At 41.3% G+C, this 20,167-nt stretch overlaps 1 protein-coding gene and 1 non-coding gene across 3 annotated transcripts in view; both read left to right on the top strand.

Annotated features, from left to right (window-relative positions):
• The window catches only part of Ac76E (adenylate cyclase type 2 Ac76E), a 943,073-nt gene that overhangs the window by 502,091 nt on the left and 420,815 nt on the right, over window positions 1-20,167 (top strand). The gene's annotated exons all lie outside the window — the stretch shown is intronic.
• On the top strand, window positions 591-661 carry TRNAS-AGA (transfer RNA serine (anticodon AGA)). The gene has a single exon. It is a non-coding gene; the product is annotated as a tRNA-Ser (tRNA).

Here is a 20,167-nt window from a genome sequence, read left to right as displayed (position 1 = left end):
TGAAACACTATAGACGTCGACGTTGCCTGGTCCCTCCCAGCGTAGAGATGTCAATCCATTAAGTTAGGCGCACACAGGAGTTGTACTATGTAGATTTTCAGCGAAAAATGCAGGCTCGACCAGGACTCGCTGAAAATCTACATAGTACAACTCCTGTGTGCGCCTAACTTAATGGATTGACATCTCTACGCTGGGAGGAACCAGGCAACGTCGACGTCTATAGTGTTTCAAAGGCAACAGATCCCGTTGCAGTAGCACTTGCAGAGACGATTTCACACAGGTAAAACAGCGCCAGCGAAAATGCAGGGGAAGCCAGGCCGGCTCGGTAGCTCAGTGGTAGAGCAATGGCACGGATTGCCAGAGACTCGGGTTCGAGTCCTGGTCGAGCCTGCATTTTTCGCTGAAAATCTACATAGTACAACTCCTGTGTGCGCCTAACTTAATGGATTGACATCTCTACGCTGGGAGGGACCAGGCAACGTCGACGTCTATAGTGTTTCAAAGGCAACAGATCCCGTTGCAGTAGCACTTGCAGAGACGATTTCACACAGGTAAAACAGCGCCAGCGAAAATGCAGGGGAAGCCAGGCCGGCTCGGTAGCTCAGTGGTAGAGCAATGGCACAGATTGCCAGAGACCCGGGTTCGAGTCCTGGTCGAGCCTGCATTTTTCGCTGAAAATCTACATAAAGGTACTTGCTCTGCACAGTCATCAACATTGCCCCCACAACCATCTACATCTGGTCTGAAAAGAAAGCATGAAGTACCTGTTAATGCTAGAGCAGCAAAGCAGCCACGCTATGCACTACCTATCCATAGCAGTTTTAATGGTCAACTTAGGGATCACTGTTTTAAATCAGAGCCAAGATGTGACATTAAGAATTTTTTGAACAGTATAAATCCTGATGTGCAGGCAATTCTAAATGCACAAAATGGCTCTTATAAGCTGTCTCTCAAATTGTTTACACAATATAAGAAACCAAATGGCACAAAATTTACACAGCCCCACATAACATAAACTGTACCTGTATACTCAAATACAAATTCAGACAAAATAATAAGCAGTTTGATAGATCAATTGAATATTAAACACTCTGAATTTGCAACAAAAGAGTCAGGATGGAGCCTATGCGGTTCTTCACACAAGCTCTATGTTAATATTTCTGAATTCAGCCCATTACAAGGATCTACATATTTGCCATTACCTGCCAATATTAAAAACAAACAAGCCGTGGTTAATATAAAAAATAATGATGAGAAATGCTTTTTGTGGTGTATTTTAGCTGCTTTGTATCCAGTTTTAAGGAATCCTGAGAGAATAAGTTATTATGAACAGCATGAAAATGATTTTGATGAAGCAATGAAGGGCTTAGAATATCCAATGTCTGTTCAGAATATTGATAAATTTGAAAAAGAGGCCCGGGATATCAATGGTAAACAATTATCTATTAATGTATTTATTTGTTCTACTGGCCGTGGCAATTGCTTGATAGCACCTCTCAGAATCAGTACATTTGATGATGATTCTGCTGTTCCGATTGATCTGCTCTTAATTGAAGGGGATGGCACACACCATTACACTCTGATACATAATCTTGAAGCTCTAGTCAGAACACAACTAGACAAATCTAATAGAATATTTAAGTTGTGCAGAAGATGTTTAACTGTATTTGATGGTCAAAAAATGGTGAATGGGGTTCGTGAAAAAATGCAGAAATTGCTAAAAACAAGTTAATTGAGCATCTGAAATACTGTGGCAACCATATACCTGTTCATATGGTGATGCCAATGCCAAGTGAAAATGCCAAATTCAAAAAGTTTGAGGCCTTGTTGGAACACCCAGCATATATAGTCTGTGATTTTGAATCAAATCTCAAACCTCTTGCATTCTGTAGCCCAGATCCTGATGAACCTTCAATTACACCATACCAGTTACATGAACCTTCTAGTTTTTATTATGTTGTTGTACAGGATGGTGTTGTTAGTAAAAAAGATTCATACATGGGAGCAGATGCCATCAAAGAATTTGCACATAGAATAGAAAATGAGTGCCATGGCATAGCATCTAATATCTTATTAAAATCAAAACCTATGTTGCCTTTAACAGAGAAACAGATTGAAGATTTCAACAATGCAGAAAAATGCCCGGTATGTGATTCTGAATTTTCAGATACAAATATCAAGGTACATCACCATTCTCATACAGATGGTAAATTCTTAATGGCCCTGTGTAATAGCTGTAATATTAAGATCCAGAGACCAAAATTTGTCCCCATATTTTGCCATGGAGCATCCAATTATGATTTCCATTATTTGATCAGATACGAGGGGTTTGACAAGCAGAATTTAAATATTTTAGCTGAAAATAATGAAAAATATATCGCTATTAGCAAAATAATTAAAATTAATGGTGTTTCTATTCACTTAAGATTTCTTGATTCATACAGAATTTTATCGGCTAGCCTGGCTACACTGGCCACTCAATTATCTGATGATCAATTCAAAATCACATGTGCTTTGTTTCCAAATCAGGACCTGAAATTAATTAGGCGGAAGGATGTATATCCATATGACTATGTTACAGATTTTTCTAAATTTGATGAGTGTGCTCTGCCACCACAACAAGCATTTTACAGCAAAATCAGAGGATCTGGAATCACAGATGATGATTATCACCATGCCCAGTTGATGTGGAACAATTTAAAATGCCAGACATTTGGTGATTATCACAAGGCATATTTAAAACTTGATGTCACTCTCTTAGCTGATATACTTCAGGCATTTAGAAAATCATCAATGCAAAATTATAAGCTGGACCCAGTGTATTTTTACAGTGCTCCGGGGCTAGCATGGTCTGCAATGTTTTTAAACACTAAAATGCAATTGGATCTGATCCAAGATCAAGATATGTATCTGTTTATGGAGCAATGTATAAGAGGGGGCATGGTGCAATGCTCTCAGAGATATGCCAGAGCAAATAACAAATATATTCCTGATTATGATCCAGCACTGCCATCAAATTATATACTGTATGTAGATGCCAACAGCCTCTATGGTTATGCTATGATGGATAAACTGCCATATGCAGGGCTTGAGTGGGTTGAAGATTTTAATATTGAGAATCTTAAGGATTTTGATGACAGTAAGTATGGCCTGTTCTTAGAAGTTGATCTGACAATTCCTGATGATTTACACAACAAATTTTCTGATCTGCCCCAATTCCTGAGGTTCAGTGCTCACCTGGCTCTAAACAGAAGAAATTGATGATGACTCTAGAGCCAAAACAGGGTTATGTCATATATTACAAAAACCTCCAGTTCCTGATGCATCATGGTGTTCAAGTGACCAAAATTGGCAAAGTTTTGAGGTTCAGGCACTCAAGATGGTTGAAGCCATATATTGATACAAACACAGAGCTTCGAACATCTGCAATGAGCCAATTTGATAAAACTTTGTTTAAATTGATGGTCAATTCAGTGTATGGCAAAACAATAGAAAATGTCAGAAAACATATTGATGTTAAAATAATTACTGACCCCAGCCGGAGCAAAAAATTGATTGCAAAGCCTAATTTCAACTACAGAAGAATTTATGATGAAAATATGGCACTTTTCAACATGAAAAAAAAACAAAGATTAAGTTTGATAAACCTATTTATGTAGGGGCTGTGATATTGGAATTGGCCAAATTACACATGTTAAAATTGTATTATGATGTGTTGAAGCCTTTTTATAAGGATCGTGTAAAATTGATGTACATGGACACAGATAGTTTTGTTCTTGATATTCAAACAGAAGATGTTTATAAAGATATGTCCCAGCCTGCATTGCTTGAATATTTTGATACCAGTGAATATTAAAAAATTCAACACCACAACAAAAAGGTGCCTGGCAAGTTAAAAGATGAGACACTTGGAGATGTTATTGTGGCATTTGCTGGGTTAAGGGCCAAGATGTATAGCTTTGAAACATGTAGTGGTGTTGTTGCCAAAAAGGCCAAGGGCATTGGCAGAGTGACTGTAGACAAAGAGCTTGAATTTGAAGATTACAAAAATTGTCTCAAATCATGTAGCACAATCAGAACATCAGAATCCAGAATTCAGAGTGTGGATCACTTGTTGACTACAAATATTGTAAGAAAAGTGGCTCTGGACCCACATGATGATAAGAGATGTATTTTGTCATGTGGCATACATACTCTACCATGGGGTCATTGTGATTTGAAAAGTGGGAATCAATGCCCAATTACAGAGCATGATTTGAAATAAATAAACATGCCTATGAACTTATTTGGGTTCAAAAAACAGGCTATTATGGACCTGCCAACACCACAACCCTCTTCTGATATAATATCTAAACTAAGTGCTTTGTTAATTATTCACCTGAACAGCATACTTACAGATGTTGATGATGAAACAGGTAAAACATTGTACATATTTAACAATAATTTAAATCATTACCAATTACCTGTAGGTGGTCAATTGCAATTTATTACAACCCCTGAGGGTAATGTCAAGATTTCAATAGGGAGAAATATTTATAGAATTAAGCACTCAAACATGATTTCTGGCACTGTATATACTGTTTCTGCTGGTGACTGCTTATATATTGAGGTCCCTGGATCCTATGACAAGCTTATACCCTTTTTTATAGAATTAAGAATTAGATATTCAATAATAAATAACCGCTAAAACAAAAATGCCTAATGATATATTTGGCCATACAAGACATGAAGATCACAGTGATGAGATTCTGATGCTTGATGTCAGAGTCAAAAAATTAAGAAGTGATTTACAAGCTTTACAAACCACACTGAATGCCAGTCTTCAACTAGAAATTACAAATTTGCAATCACAATGCATGGACCCTCTTCTTAAAATTGATTCTGAACTCAAATTGTTGCTTCAGAAATATACTGATTTGGCCACATTGGATAATTTTCAAAATTTAGAAGAAGCTGTAGCAGCTCTTCAAGTCAAATTTAAGACCCAGGCCACCAACTCTGAGCAATTGAAACAACAATTGGAAGAGCAAATAAATAATGTCCAGGCACAGCTCCAAACAATTGTCAAAAGCATAAAATCACAAGAAGATTTTGATCTAGTGATTTCCACTCTAAAGGAACAGATTCAGTCACTGGAGATACCAAATCTGGATCCTCTGAACAATGCCATAGCCGAGGTTAAAGAAAAAATTGAGACACTTGAAAATTTTATGAACAACTTGCCATCTTCTGATGCTTTGAGTGCAATAACTAGGAGTGTTGCCAACATTAAGCTGCAACTTGAAACATATGAAGATTTTGGAAAAATTCAAAGTACCATAACCCATCTCGAGGGTACAATAGCAGCAGTGCAAAGTGATTTGGCAAATGTACAAGAAACTCTAGAATCCCGCCTGCCCGGTATTGTAGATACTCTTGTTAGTGTCCAGCAACAGATCACAAAGCTTGAAAACCTCAACACTGAATCTGAGCTATCTCATTTTCATCATTTGATTGATGATATCCAAACAAAGCTTGAAATTTTACAACAATCAACACCCACTCAGGCAGATATAGCCCTGCTTCAAGATGCTATGCGTGGTGTGGCTGATGCTTCTGAATTAAACAATGTGAAATTGGCACTTGAATCTTTGCAAAATACTGTATCAAATCTTCCTACATCACAGGAACTTAAAAATATTAAGAGAGCAGTGAATCGCATATTGAAATCAGAAGATATCAAGAATATCAGTAGAGCACTATACCCGGTTCTGCAACCTCTTTTGGGGCTCGAATCATCATGTGGGGCTCAGTGTTGCCAACTCACCCCACGAAAATTTCACCAACTGATATTTTGAAGCCTTTCACGGTGTATGTTAACCTCACAAGCAGTGTTGCCAACTCGGGCGAGGCGTAGCCTTTTATGGTGTATGTTAACCTCACCAGCAGTGTTTCCAACTCAGCGTAGCCTTTCACGGTGTATAATTTTTTAGCTTTTTTTTTGTGTGTGTGAGTGTACATGTGTTTGGGCGAGGCGTAGCCTTTTATGGTGTATGTTAACCCCACTAGCCTCAGCGTACATGAGAGTTCTGAATCTTTTTTTGAGGCTCGAATCATTATTTGAGGCTCGTCGTAGCTTTTTATGATGTATATTTTGAGGGCACAGAGTTGGCAACACTGTGGCCTATTACTGTAGCTTTTTATGAGGGGCCTATGTGCGCCCAGTGTTGCAAACTCTGTGGGCCCTTGTCGTAGTTTTTTATGATGTATATTTTGAGGACAGAGTTGGCAACACTGTGGGCCCTTACTGTAGCGTTTTATGAGGGGGGGTCTATTGCCCTCTGTTTACATCTGGCAACACTGCCGTAGATTTTCTGACAGTGTTGTTAACCTACTGGGTTTTTCACTGTAAAGTTTCATCAAAGGGCCTGAGGGGCCCATGTATTTTTTATGTCTGGCAATACTGTTGGGGGCCTAGTGTTGGCGACCTGTGGGCTCTTACTGTAGCCTTTTATGAGGGGGGGTTTATTGTTTTTTTTTATATTTGGCAACTCTATTGGATGTTTTTTTTTAGGCTTGGGTTTTGCCAACCCATCCGAAGAAAATTCTACTATATGATCTTTCACTGGCTAAGCTAACCTACAAATAGGAATTGGCAGCACTGACGAGACTCGAATTATTATTTGAGGCTCGAATTATCATTTGACGCTCGAATCAACATTTGAGGCTCGAAATCATCATTTGATGCTCGTCGGTATTGCCAACTCACTTCACAAAAATTCCACTATATGATCTTTCACAGGCTAAGCTAACCTACAAATAGGAGTTGGCAGCACTGACTTATAAACCCACTGGGTCCTCTTGGCATGTTTTTTCATGATGTGTTGCTAGGCTATTGGGCATCTTGGCGTATACAATGTATATATTTTGAGGGGGGGGTTATGGCTTTTTATGCTGTACGAATACTGGGAGCTTGACAGTGACAACCAACAGAGTAGGTAAACCTACATTCAGGAACTGGCAACACTAGTTTCTGACAGTGAATTTGAAATAAAATATTAAACAAAATACATGAGTAAGCATTGTGGGTATTTTTTTTTAAAAGAAGAAACAGACAAATAGTACCAGTGTTGTGCCCCCAACTCCAACTGGGCAACTGGGGGGGAAATAATTGTACAACAATTTGTACCTAATTGTACAATACTTGTACCTAATTGTACAACATACATATACACAGACATAAAAGAGAGAGCCTTCCCGTAACTTACTTCATATACAATTTATATGATTTTACAACTGTGAAAAGAAAGCATATGTGTTCCGTATGCACACATCTATTCTTATTTTTCGAAGTTGAATGAAAGCACATGTTTTTACGTTCTCGTAATACTAACCTTGCTCCACTGATTTTAAATTGCTTCCATCCGCTTTTTTTTTTCTGTGTTATTTCCGTATGCACGCAACATTCGCTTTCAATAGTATAATGAAACACAGAAGGAGTGTTAGTATAGCAGGCTCCGAGTTTACAATTTATTAAATTAAACAATAATTTATGTAAGAATATACTTGTACTTACCGAACACAAAATAATAAAAGCACATGTGAATGTTTGCGTGTGTTTATGTTATATGACGACTGAGTAAAAAAATAATGTTGACTCCCCGAAAGATAAAGTTCCTAGTTCGACATCAGATGCATGCAAATTATATGTTTTGCTCTCCAAAATCTTGATTTTATGTTTGTGCTATTTGTCATACAGCAGAGGAGGAGGAGAAAAAGGGGGAGAGGAGAAGAGGGGAGAGAGAGAGAGGAGGTACTATCAGCGCCATCTATTAGCAAACAATAGAACTATTTCCGTATGCACCCAACATTCGCCGTCAAACTTTTTCAACACCCAAACATTTTAAACGTCCTCGCGTAGTAATACGATCTAGCTGAAGACGTTTAAAAGAGTACTCTTAGTCGACGAAGCTAATTGCTAGGGCCCTTATATTACTAAAATATTCTTTAATTTGCATATTTTTCATACCGCCATATGTTGTTCTAGTTGACTTCTTCCAAAAAAATGCTAATTAGCGAGAGTTAATTAAGCAAGGCAAGTAAAAGAAGCAAAATAGAACAACATATGTGCCGGCGTGAGAATATGTAAAAATTCGATTCAGAGGTGGATCGAATTAAAATTGGGGGATATTTTGCATTTTTTCCCTATAATGTACAAAACATTTACCGTACATAATCTTTTCCATTTACAACAGTATAAAATAAAAGGAATGTGTGACAATATCCATATTAACCCATCCGCATACCATTTAAATGACAATTTTTTTGCCATGAAATACCATTTAAATTTGGCTATCTCCCGTGAAGGTTGCACAGCAAGACAAGATGTCAAATATTGTTTAAACTATCCAAGCAATTTAAGTGAAAATTTTATATATTGAAGTGGAAGTATAGTAATAAGTATGCACATATGCAGTTTACTTGAAAGATAATTAGAAACTCACCTAATAAATTTGATCACACACATCTTTGCATTCCATTTCCATTCCTCAACCTTTTATATTTTTCCTGCCACAGCCACCTCTTCCTCAATTTCACTACATTCTTCAATTTCAATAACATAAAATGAACCCCCGTGTTCATCTCCCGTTCCAAAATCCACATTTTCCTCTTCATCGCTATCGAAAAGCAACTTTTCAATTGCAGAATCATCTACAACATTCTTAAGCAACATGTTTGCAAGACGTAACAAATGAAGGTTTGTTTACATGAGAAATTACTGAACAAAACACACTTGAAATGGTATGAAAAACTTAGCAGCCCAAACATACACGTCATAGATTTGAAAGCTCATACAACCTCTGCCATCTATTGAATGAAAAAGAAACTACGTGATGAAAATCGGGAACCCGTCAATTCGACGAGTAGGTAAGCGGATGGGTTAATTAGGAAGGTATGTTGTATGCTAGGTTAGCTAATTGTGTCTTCTACAGCTTCACTGTATAGAGGGAAGATGGAAAAAAGAGAGCTCTACGGAAACTGACGCTCTTAACAATATTGTATGCCGGTGAAAATTATATATAAATAAGACTTAAGCGTATTATCTGCTTTCATGTGAAATTTTACCAACCTGTGAGTTGTAGTGTTTAGGTGACAAGCCACCTGCTCAAATATGATACTGTTGACAATATTGTACGCCCGTGAAAATTATATATAAATAAGACTTAAGCGTATTATCTGCTTTCATGTGAAATTTTACCAACCTGTGAGCTGTAGTGTTTAGGTGACAAGCCACCTGCTCAAATATGATACTGTTGACAATATTGTACGCCCGTGAAAATTATATATAAATAAGACTTAAGCGTATTATCTGCTTTCATGTGAAATTTTACCAACCTGTGAGCTGTAGTGTTTAGGTGACAAGCCACCTGCTCAAATATGATACTGTTGACAATATTGTACGCCCGTGAAAATTATATATAAATAAGACTTAAGCGTATTATCTGCTTTCATGTGAAATTTTACCAACCTGTGAGCTGTAGTGTTTAGGTGACAAGCCACCTGCTCAAATATGATACTGTTGACAATATTGTACGCCCGTGAAAATTATATATAAATAAGACTTAAGCGTATTATCTGCTTTCATGTGAAATTTTACCAACCTGTGAGCTGTAGTGTTTAGGTGACAAGCCACCTGCTCAAATATGATACTGTTGACAATATTGTACGCCCGTGAAAATTATATATAAATAAGACTTAAGCGTATTATCTGCTTTCATGTGAAATTTTACCAACCTGTGAGCTGTAGTGTTTAGGTGACAAGCCACCTGCTCAAATATGATACTGTTGACAATATTGTACGTATATTGTATTGTATAGGAGACTAGAAGCATATAATTTGGCGGAAAAACCCAAGTAAGGTCATAGAGAATATTTTAAAAATAGATTTTTTTTAAAAAAAGTTAACAATTATATTTTGCATTGCACAGCATTGGGTATTAAATAACATACCCCCAAAAAATCTCTGCATTATGCGTTCTGTAAAAAATTGCCCTACGTGCCAAACTGCTGTGTCAAGTAAACATTTTCAAAGGCACTGTCGTACTTGTGTGCCGGGAAAGCGAATATGTGCGACCAAACTGTGCTCTAAGTGTGAAAAAATATTACTATTGCCAACTTCAAGCGACACCAGCTTATTTGCAAGAGCACTGGAACATCTCTACCGCAACCTTCCAAGCGAAAGGTAGAAGTAACCTCCCTCGATGCATCGCCACCTGCCAAACGCGTCAAGCTGGCGAAGAAAGCAGACCGGTTTGCGTTTGAGCATTTATTAGAAGACTTTAACATAACATCAGACAGCTTCTGCGATGTGCGTAGTTTTCTGGAGAGCGAGCGAGCTAAGATAATATCCATCCTCAACGATGCATTAGCCACACACTCCACTAAATTCTATGCTGTGCTATGCTGCAAGTATAAGAAACCGTCTGATGAAATATATAAATTCTTCCATGCCACAAAAGCAAAAACACTGCATCAGGCAGATGTCACTGACCTCGACAGCATCTACGACAAGTTTGTCGAGGAGTTTGTGGCAAAGCACGAGGAGCATCAGGCTGAAGGCTCGGGCGGTTCGCTGTGTGGCGACCCCCACAAACTTCGTCTGAAACTGAACAAGTTCCTGCCACTGGCAGGGTCTAGCTATATTGCCCTGCCACCCAAGATTGAAGCAAGGAAAGCTGTTCTCAATATTCAGAACAAAGACACCAAATGCTTCCTCTGGTCGGTGCTGGCAGCATTGCACCCTATACCTCGGGAAAACAGTCCACACCGTGTTGCACACTACAAACAGTATGAGTCGGAACTGGAGGATGCAATGGCTGGGATTGCCTACCCTGTAGAAGTCTCGCATATTCGCAAGTTTGAGGTTCGTGCTCGTGACTTGTTGGGCCTGCAATTAGCCATCAATGTTTACGGTGTTACCGAGGCAAACATCGTCTACCCTATTCGGGTAAGTGATGTAGATGATTATAGTGCACAGCAAATTAACCTCCTGCTCATCAAGAACGAAACCCATCACCATTACACCTTTATCCGTTCCCTCTCTCGGCTTGTTTCGAGTCAACGGAGCAGTGATAGTCACCATGTCGAGGTGTGTCGCAGGTGCCTGTCCACTTTCGACAACCAAAAACAATATAAATTCAAACACTCTCGAGGACCCAACATTGCTGCTAAGAAGCTAACTCGCCACATGCTCTACTGTGGTACCAACAAGCCTGCACGAACTATCCTGCCCGAACCTGGTGCAGTAGAGTGTTTTCGTATGCACAGTGCTATGGTGAAGCATCCAGCCTATATTGTAGCAGACTTCGAGGCTTTTCTTCAACCTCTGTCTAACTGCCATCCCAACCCCGAAACATCCTCTACTATTCCTTTCCAAATCCACGAGGCCTCGAGTTACTCCTATGTTGTGGTGTGGCGAGACCAACATATTGCCTCCGAGCCCTATGTGTATCGCGGTCCCGACCCGGTCAAACACTTCCTGGAGAGAATGCAACAGGAAGGCATCAAGATAGGGAAGGTGCTGTTGGCCCCCAAGCCGATGCTGCCTCTGTCTCCGGAAGGCAAGCATCAGCACGAAATGGCTCTAAATTGTCCTGTTTGCAACTCGGTCTTCACTGACGATAACAAAAAAGTCCACCACCATGACCATTATGGGACCGGAAGCTACATTGGCCCGTGGTGCAACAGGTGTAACGTGAGAGCCTGGGACCCGCGCTTCATACCGGTCTTTTTTCACAATGGCTCGGGATATGATTTCCATCACTTGGTCACACATCTAGGGTACGACAATGCAAGAATCAATGTCCTGGCACAAAACGAGGAGCGTTATATTAGCGTCAGCAAGTGGGTGCCGATCCCTGCCGACTCAAAAAGCAGGAGCATCGAGCTTCGGTTCCTCGACTCTCTGAGGTTCCTCCAGGCAAGCCTGGATGCTCTCGCTGGGAAGCTCAGAGACGACCAACTAGCCATTACCACATCAAGTTTCCCGAACTTAGATGTCGCACTCATCAGACGTAAAGGGGTCTACCCCTACGAATACGTCACCGACCCTTCCAAGTTCGAAGAAGAGTTGCTGCCTCCCCAGGATAAGTTCTACAGCCAGCTGAGAGGTTCAGGTATTACCGACGAGGAGTACAAGCATGCTCAGTCTATGTGGGTCAAGTTGGGTTGCCGAACTTTTGGTGATTACCACGATGCATACCTGAAGCTTGATGTGACGCTTCTTGCCGATGTGTTCCAGGCGTTTCGGGCGACTGCGATAAACATTTACAACCTGGACCCTGTATATTTTTACAGCCTTCCTGGACTGGCATGGTCGGCCATGCTCCTGCTGACTAAAATTAAACTTTCACTTATCTCCGATATGGATATCATGCTTTTCATCGAGAGAGCTATCCGAGGCGGCATGGTCCAAGTGTCGCAACGCTTCGCACACGCCAACAATCACCACATGGCCACTGGTTACGACCCCTCCCAACCATCAAGCTACATCATGTACACTGATGTGAATAATCTTTATGGGCACTCCATGATGCAGCCACTCCCAACAGGACAGTTTGAGTGGGTTGATCCTTTATACCACGACATCAAAAAAGAGTGCGACGAGTTTGGGTTTTTTGCCGAGGTCGACCTTGACTTCCCCGAGAAGCTGCAGGATACATTCTGTGACCTTTCGCCTGCTCCGGAATTCAAGTGTCCACCTGGCTCGGATCAACCGAAGCTCATCATGGACTTGGAGCCCAAAAAACATTATGTGCTACACTACCGGAACCTCCAGTGGTTAATGCAGCAAGGGGTCTCGGTCAAAGCAGTTTACCACGTGCTCTTGTTCAGGCAGTCTCCATGGTTGAAGCCGTACATCAAACTGAACACCAAACATCGCACTGCTGCCACTTCGGAACTTGATCGCGATTTTTTCAAATTAATGAACAATGCGGTATTTGGGAAGACCATGGAGAATGTGCGAAACCACGTTGATGTGAGGTTGGTGACGAAGAAAACACAGTGTCGTCGACTTGTTGCAAGCCCGCTGTTCAGCTCTCGAACAATTTACAACGAACAGATGTCTCTGATTCACATGAACCGGGGCGAGGTGCTACTCAACAAGCCCATCTATGTGGGAGCTGCAGTTTTGGATCTGAGCAAGTTGTGCATGTTCGAGACATATTACGACATACTACGTGCACACTACAACCACAATATCTCGCTCCTCTACACAGACACAGACAGCTTGGTGTACCATGTTCGCACGGCCGATGCGTATGGTGATATAGTCAAATTTCCAGCTCTTGTCAAACTCTTCGACACATCGGGCTATCCCCAGCCGAACCGGTACGGCATCCTGCCCCGAAACAAAAAAGAGCCCGGCAAACTCAAGGACGAGAAAGATGGGGATGTGATTGTGGAGTTTGCTGGACTTCGTCCCAAAGCCTATGCGATCCGGGCTGAGGGTTCTGTAACAAAAAAGGCAAAGGGTGTAAGCAGGCAAGTGGTTCGGGAGCACCTCAAGTTTGAGGATTACCTCGAGTGCCTCAGAACAAAATCGCCCATTCTACAAAAAGAGCATCGTATCCAAAGCGTCGATCATGTGCTTACAACTAATATTGTCAGGAAAGTTGCTCTGGATGCACACGACGACAAGAGGTGTATTCTTGAATGTGGGGTCCATACACTTCCGTGGGGCCACTATCGCCTCCAAACTAGTAAGGCCTGCCCAGAGTGTAACAAAAAGTAATAGGCAATGCGAAAAGAAGAAAAACAATTTTAATTTACTTCCACTTCCTCGATTACATGCATGCATGGCACAGCAAAATTAAACTTCTGGAAACTGCTAATTGCAATTTGTACTTATATATATAAAATTCCACATTTCTTATTGTGTGCTATTTTTTTTATTTATTTAAAACTGTTCAGTTACTCTTTCATTCTTGACGTCATACACAAATATTTTCTCTGCAATAAGAATGACACTGCACAGAGTATCTGCAGGCAAGGCGTCGTGGAACTCGCATACAATCTTGATGTTGGTACGATCGTTAACAACCACCTGTTTTCTTTTAGATGTGTTGATGACAAACATGGGTCTGCGAGCTATGAACTCGTCGGGGTTGTAGTACACGTCCACATTGCCGGAGGTCACTCTCTTGTAAGCTGTGTACGCCTCATAAAGTTTCAGGTAATCGTCGTTCGTAATGTTTAAGTTATAATTCTCGCGTGGAAAAACTTCATTCCTGCCATTTTTGAGGTAAACATTCTTAATTTTGCAATTATCGAACTGGCTAGAATCTTTCTCTTGGTTATTATCTTTCCCCGTCTGGAAGAGCACGACGGTAAACTCTGGCATATCGTACCGGATGCTGTTGAACTGCGTAGTAACATCAAATTCAAAATGGTTGCCGGAAGCAGGTTTCTGCACGCACTGGTAGCCGTAAAATTGGATGGGTACTTGGGGGTTCTTCAAGATGTCGGCTTTGTACTTGAGACCGTAATTAGATTCGTATTCTACCACAGGCATGCGCAGCTCCATGGACTGGATGACGCACTTGGCAGCGTCGGGTAGTGTCTTGGCAAGTGCTGTACCGTCTGCACCCAAGGTGCTGTAACGCATCAGCACATCGTTGTCGTTGGCGCTTCTGCGAAAAGTGACGCGTAAACCACCCTTCCACATAATCTCCGTGTAGTCGGAGAAAAAGCCTGGAAGCAAGCGCATGGGAAACAGTACTGTGTGGCTTCGAGTTTTGATTTTTGTACCTGCTTCGAATCCCCCTGCCTGGTAGTATGCTGCATCGGTCTTGGAGAGCTTCAGTGTTCCCACAGCTGTAGAAGTAATCCCGGGGTAGTCAACCCTATCGATGACGGTGCCATGCTTTCTAACTTCCACTTGCGAGAACAGATGCGGTACAAAATTGTCCACAAGTTTTAAATTTGCATTAGCGTTAAATGCTTCCCCGTTGTCTCTCTTCACCACATCAAACTTGATATACAAATCAGCTCTGTGAGGGTGAATAAACCCATCCCCGACGTCCACATCGTATTCAATCTCCCTGTTCGGTTCGTTCAAATTGGCGAACGTGCGACGATTGGGTGGGAAGGACTGCAACTCGTAACTTTCGATTTGCTCCATGATTGTTATTTATTATACGTTAATCTCCACGACGGCGGTGGTAGTAGCTCCGGCAAAATTCACCACCTCCCCCTTCTCGTTTGTCACTGCCAATTCTATGTTGTCTATGCGATTACGAGATATGGGGAAGTATATCGGTGGTGAGGGTGTGTATATAATCGGTTCCATGAATTCAGAGTTTGGTTTGAACGTAGCGATGATACCTGTCTGCTTGTGGCTGCCTGGGATGCCATCCGAGGATTTGGTGATCATGCCTTCTGCCACGTTGCAATGTATGTTCAGAGTCTCGATGGCTAGAAATTTAGGAATGTTGGCACCGATGTGCTTGATGCCAGGTTCGAGCTTTGTGTTGTTCTCGAATCCCAGAAGCTCTCCAACAGTGCCTAGGTCTACTGTTTCCGTAGCAGACACAATTTCAACTCTGTGAGTTACAGAATTTTGAGATAGCAGTATATTTCTTGGCAATTGGGCTTGTAAGGTAGACAGATTGTACTGTCCTGGCGTGATAACTATTTTTTCATTTCCAACAGTAATTTTGTTATTGTGCTCCGTGACATTGGGTATCAGGTACATGCTGTAGAATGCACGAAGAGCAATAGATTTAGGATAGATGATGTCGTCATGCAACGCGAGTTTCAAGACCGAAGTCTCGCTGGTGAGATGGAACACTCCCATGGTGTTTTAGGTACCACAATGCTTTCTGAAAATGCTCCACTGAGGGGTTATTTATTTTAGACATGTATGCGAGAACGGAAAGGCATAGGTGGCCGCAGTTAACATCGGTGAAACCCTGGATGCGTTCGTCATTGTAGTAGAGGTTGGCAACACTGAGATACTTCACCAACCTGGCAGGCGGTGTGCCACCGAACGAATCGAAAACAAATGCTTTGTCATCGTCAATTTTGAGGTAGCATATCCAGTGTGTACCAGGATTTTTGTAACTGTCCAGGTTGACCACGCCATACTCCTTTTTCTTCACAGCAGAGGGTAGAGAATCGGACATGAAAACACCCCTAAAGTTCCTTATTCCCAACAGTTCGATCAGAGATTCAATATCGAAGTTGGACAGGGCTTCTTCTTTTTTTTATATTTCTTCAAAGCATCGAGGTTGTTTTTTCGCTTTTTGGTCACACCTTTCCCCTTCTTTTCCATAGCCAGGTTGTGACGTTTCTGTTCTTCCAGCTCGGCCTTGTTCTTTTTTGCATCGATGACGGTTTTGGCAATGGCAGCACTGCCTCCTGCCAAGCTGCCCACTGGACCCAAAGCTGCCAAGATGGCCGGAATGCTGAATATGAAACCTCCAATCTTCTGCTGCTTCCGCGAATGCTGCAACTTTTTCAATTGTGGAGTGCTGAGCAGCAATTTCATTCCGTGTCCTTTAGACAAGCATGAACGTTTCTTCTTGAGTTGTTTCTTGGTGAGTAACCCATCGAGGGCACCCAGCGTTTTCAGATTCGAATATGGTATCTGGTACACGACGCCCTTGGCCTTCATGATGTAATTTTTTTTTTTTACGGTATGTTATTTTATATATGTTCAGAGATTTTTTGTTTTCCCTCCCGTGTAATTTTTTTACGGTATGTTATTTATATATACTTTGCAGCTATTAAACAAATTCTATTATGTGCTTTGTTTTCTTACCAAGAAGTTCTTTTGTCCCCTTGTACACGATTCGAGTTTTACTCTCGATTAAAATAGATAGCTTCTCGTCGGATAACATGCTAGCGTATCGATCTGGTAAAAATAGACTGTATTGTCCGTTGAGCAACAGACGTACTTTAGGACCAAACTGGGTTGCAACAATTGAACCGGAAGTTATTGCGTAAGGTTTGTCCACTTCCAATTCCTGAATTTTTATATATTCGACTGACAAATTTAGCATTTGTTTTAATGCCTGGACGTCACTAATTTTTTCACTCATATCGAAGAAATATTTTTTTGGTCTCGTAGATTTTTTACAGTGTGTTATTTATAGAAAAAAATTTCGGCATTGCCTAATGCGATCAAGTGATCGATGATCCTGCTGGTTTCAGCATTTGAAGCATACCAGCCGTCTGTATATCGTCTCCTCCCCTGTCTCCACTCGTGAAGTTCGCCCATCTTATCAGCCAATTTTTTATCAGCAGCCCGAAAAAAAAGCATAGGGAGAAGAAGAAGATTTCACACCGCTTATTTTTCTCAGATGATCCAGAAGTAGCATTTCACAGGGCAAGCGAAATTGTGGTGTTATTTTAACTAAATCAATAAGCTTTTTAACATCGTCGTGACTATCGTCGAAAGTAAATGTAAATATTTTGTATAACACTTCTGTTGGTAAGTCTGTTATATGCGTAGACATTTTTTTACTGTATGTTATTTAATTACAACCCCCACCCCAATTTTCGTTTTGTATTCATGGCAATGGTCGTGCCCAATGCTGCAACCCGTTCACCCAGCGAGGCGTCTCTGCTGACGAGTCTCCCGAACGCGGCATGCTCCAATTTTCTATCAGCATCGTGACGCGCATCTAAATTCGTATATGAGTTGTAAGCAATGTCGTGATCCTTGCATGCAGCATCCAGCAGATTTACCCCCTTGTCTCCTCTCTCCAGTCGCCGTTCCAGTTTAGTACCCGGTCCGCAGTATTGGTAACCTGGTAGGTGCATCTCGAAGGGTAGCTTGTTGATGATGTCGTTCACGAGACCTCGACCCTCGGCCACATTCCAGAATTTGGGAGGCAGGGTGTTGATGATTTTGATAAGGTAACCTATACCTTTGTTGTCGTTGACAATAAAGTTGCTAAGCTTGGTGCTAATCATGTCCATGATGCCCACCTTCTCGTTGTGGAAGTTGCGATTGCCTGCATTTTCTTCGCCTGCGATAACCAGCAATCGATCTACAAGCTTCCTTACGTCGTCTACCCAAACAAACTCTTTAGGTAGGGTATTGTAGAGTTTGACACCGCTGCCAGTTTTAATTTGGTTCCATATTGGCTTGATGAGGTTCCTGTATTTTTCTCCACTGCTTGATTTTACGCGATTCTGTGTTGCATCGTTGTTTTGGTACAGGGCATCCGTCATGATTAAAATTTCTGTGTAACTTTGGTAATCCTCGTCTGTGTAATCTTTAGGTTGCTTTTTGGTGATAAGTTCCCAAAGGCCCACAGTGCCAGGATACCTAGTCCAGCTGTTCTTCTCGCCCAAATTAATTTTCACGTCGTCACCTTCGAACGTAACTTTTGACTTTCCAATTTTCCAAACCACACCCTCGTTAGCTTCCACAGAGGGGTACAATCCAAACACCTCGTCCTTTTCAAATTTCCCGGTGCTCAGGTAATCTCTCGCCAACAGACCTAATTCAACTACCTTGTCCGAAGAGGTACTGCCTAGAACCTGACGTCTCAGAGGTGCAGCTCCAAGTTCGAACGGGGTAGTGTGAATACTGGATATCGGTGTAGGCACAGCATAATTTCGAGCAGCAAGTGGCACGAGCTCGTTGATTAAATCTTTATTTTGCTCGGTAACATCTTTGATGTCTTTACCTAGTCCACTTATAGCATCAATAATAGGTTGGTCCTGTCGCTTTTTCTCTTCGTAAATTCCGCGATTCTCTGATTTCCAACCCCTGAAGCGTTTGGCCAGGTAGTCGCGCAGCTTCAAGTTGTCGTCTGCGAGTTTGCGTTTCATTATTTGTTATTTATAATACGTCAAGACGTTTCTTGTAACGTCGCAACGTTTAGAAAGTTGTTTATTTTGTTTCTGTATTTTCCGTCATTGGGTTTCCTCGTCATGTCTATCGTGGCGAATCCGAAATCATCTTGATTCCAGCATGAAGAGCAAAATTTGGAAAACTGATTGTAGTTCATGTCCCCGCCTACATAATCATCGTAAGCATGTTTTAAATTGGTGTGGTCTTGACGAAACAAGCAAATAAAATTAGCATTATCTCGGAGAAGCTGCTTGGGAATTTTAGAAAAAGTCTGAGCAAGGTAGAAGCAGTCCATGCCTCTGTGCCGCCCCTGTGTAAAAAAATTGCGAATTTCGTTATGGTTCTCCAGGATGACATCGTCGAAGACCACCACCGAATTTTCATGGCAGCAGTCTAGTGGCATTACTTCGGAGGCAAAAGTAGCTATGCTCAGCCCTTCGTACAGTTTTGTCAGCTGTTGATATTTTGCTTGCTCCAAACTTTTGGAAAAAACATACAAGTGCCTGTTCTTCCAATCTAACCAGTCGGGAGCAAGAAGAAAATTATCAATAAGTAAAGTTGTTTTCCCACACCCTGAAGGTCCGACAATAAGGCAGCGAATGTTGTCCGGCAACAGTTCGCCGTTTTTCCTAGCCTGACGCTCCGGGGGAAAATCTGGCAGTCGCCTCACCACATCCCAAGCACCCGTTACACAATCACCTCGTTTGCGTCGATCCAACTTTTTTCCTCGAGTCCCAACCATTTCACCAACAGTTTGTCACCTTTTCTACGTAATACTTTTTCGATAAGATACGTATTGGGGTATTTTGTTTTAGAGAGTTCCTCCTCGTAGAATCGCCCTTTCAAAATTTCGTCGCGATTATCTTTTATTATATACGTGTGACGGTTACCGGGTAACAATCGAGCAACAGTGAAAAGTTCCGTACTCCAGTTTTTGGTAAAGCCTTTTTCAAACATGCGCTTAAATTTACTAATTCTTACTTGGTCTCCAATTTTTGAATTTCGGTTTTTTGTTAGTGGGCCGGTACTTGGGGCAATAAACAGTAGAGATCAATTGTGCCTCATCAGACTTGCTGACATCGGCAGGCTTCATGCGTATCGTGCTATGCAAACTGTGATTATAGTCGTTTACGAGTTCCGGAAGCACATTGACCCACTTGTGGTTACCTTGAAGCGTGAATCGTTTCCACATGCGTGTTTTGAGAGTACGGTTAAAACGTTCCACTATGCTGGCTTTGATGTGACTGAAAGTCGAGTAATGTTGAATATTTTGCTTCTGAACAAACTGTTGAAATATCGAGTTGTAAAATTCCTTTC

The sequence above is a fragment of the Lepisma saccharinum genome, chromosome 22, assembly GCF_977018435.1.
Source record: "Lepisma saccharinum chromosome 22, izLepSacc3.1, whole genome shotgun sequence".
In the NCBI taxonomy this organism is placed as follows: domain Eukaryota; kingdom Metazoa; phylum Arthropoda; class Insecta; order Zygentoma; family Lepismatidae; genus Lepisma; species Lepisma saccharinum.
Note: the sequence above shows the minus strand (reverse complement) of the source record. Positions and strands in the feature narration are given on the sequence as shown.